A 2,217-nucleotide genomic window follows, 5' to 3' on the forward strand; every position below is an offset into this window, starting at 1 on the left:
GGTGGCTCACACCTGTAATCCCAGCACTTTGGGAGGCTGAGGCGGGCGGATCACTTGAGGCCAGGAGTTCAAGACCAGCCTGGGCAACATGGCGAGACCCTGCCTCTACAAAAAATACACAAAATAACCGGGCATGGTGGCACACATCTGGAGTCCCAGCTACTTAGAAGACTGAGGCGGGAGGATTGTTTGAGCCCAAAGGTTTGAGGCTACAGTGAGCTATGATTACACCACTGCACTCTAGCCTGGGCAACAGAGTGAAATCCTGTCTCAGGGAAAGGAAAAGGGAGGGAGAGGGAGAGGAAGAGGAAGAGGGAGAGGGAAAGAGGGAGGGGTACGGGGAGGGGAAGGGAGAGGAAAGGAGGCAGGCAGGCAGGAAGGAAGGAAGGAAGGGAGGGAGAGAGATAGGCACGGCGGGGTGGCTCATGCCTATAATCCCAGCACTTTGGGAGGCCAAGGCGGGTGATCACCTGAGGTCAGGAAGGTTGGAAGGTCGGGAGTTTGAGACTAGCCTGACCAACATGGAGAAACCTCGTCTCTACTAAAAATACAAAATTAGCCGGGCATGGTGGCACATGGGCTCATGCTTGTAATCCCAGCTACTCCGGGGGCTGAAGCAGGAGAATCGCTTGAACCTGGGAGGCAGAAGTTGCGGTGAGCCAAGATCACGCTATTGTGCTCTATCTAGCCTGGGCAACAAGAGCGAAACTCTGTCTCAAAAAAAAAAAAAAAAGAAGAAGAAAAGAAAAAGAGAGGGAGGGAGGTAGGGAAAGAAAGGGAAGGAGGGAGGAATGAAGGGGGAAATAAGGGAAAAATATGAAGGGGGAGAAGTAAGAAGTGAATAGGCATGGCTTCCTGGGGAGAGAGAAGCTGGGTGCTCAGGAAACTGGAGTCTGTGCCTCAGTTTACCCTTAAGACTGGGGAGGGGTACATTCTGGCTATGAGTTTTTTCTGTCTTTTTTTTTTTTTTTTTGAGACAGAGTCTCACTCTGTCTCCCAAGCTGGAATGCAGTGACCCGATCTTGGCTCACTGCAACTTCCACCTCCCAGGTTCAAGCCATTCTCCTGGCTCAGCCTCCTGAGTAGCTGGGATTACAGGCATGCACCACCACGCCCGGCTAATTTTGTATTTTTAGTAGAGACAGGGTTTCGCCATGTTGGCCAGGCTGGTCTCGAACTCCTGACCTCAGGGGATCCACCCACCTCAGCCTCCCAAAGTGCTGGGATTATAGGCGTGAGCCACTGCACCCGGCTGCCATGGGGTTTAAATTTCTACAAAAAGACTGGGGATGGGGATGTAGAGCTTCCTGTTCATCCCCCACCTCAACTCTGTTCACTGTGTCCAAATCTAGGATGCCAGCCAAAGAACTGAGATCAAGTATGGTCTTCAGGAATGGCTTGCTCCAGCTGCAGCACAGCCTGTGCAGTGCAACTTAGGATTCTTTCCAAAAGATACTAAGCAGCAGGCCCCATGTTGGGGAGTCAGGACAGGGGTCTCTGCCCTGACGGAACTCACATCTTTGGGAGGTGACTCCCTGTCCTGTTGTGTTCCAGACATCAATGAGTGTGCATCACCGTCAAAAGTGTCTTGTGGAAAGTTCTCGGACTGCAGGAACACGGAAGGGAGCTACCATTGCGTGTGCAACCCGGGGTATGAGCTTGTTTCTGGGGCAAAAACATTCAAGAATGAGAGCGAGAACACGTGTCAAGGTAAGAACCACCCCACGTCCTCTGACTCTCTATCCGTGAGGTTTGGGGTCACCAGAGCCATTCTGGCAGCCTCCAGAGAGCAGGGCCTTGGTTATAGGGTCAGTGCCTGGGGTCTGAGATGGGACAGGTGTGCATGTACCTATCTCACCACCCCAGAGAGGCAGAGGGATGTGAGGATTAAGGGCTGACTCTGGGACCAGCTGCCTGGGACAGATCCTGAAAACCAAGTGTATGACATTGGCCAGGATACTTATTCAGAAACTTCTGTCCACATGTGAGGTGTGATAACATTATCATGCTTGTAATTCCAGTGCTTTGGGAGGCTGAGGCGGAAGGATCTCTTGAGGCCAGGAGTTCAAGACCAGCCCATAGCAACATAACAAGACCCCACCCCTATAAAAGGGGAGACCAAGGCAGGTAGATTGTTTGAGCCCAGGGGTTCCAGACCAACATAGGCAAGCGGGTGAAATCCTATCTCTACAAAAAATACCAAAAAAAAAAAAAAAA

The sequence above is a fragment of the Colobus angolensis genome, unplaced genomic scaffold (assembly GCF_000951035.1).
Source record: "Colobus angolensis palliatus isolate OR3802 unplaced genomic scaffold, Cang.pa_1.0 Scaffold36, whole genome shotgun sequence".
Lineage (NCBI taxonomy): Eukaryota > Metazoa > Chordata > Mammalia > Primates > Cercopithecidae > Colobus > Colobus angolensis.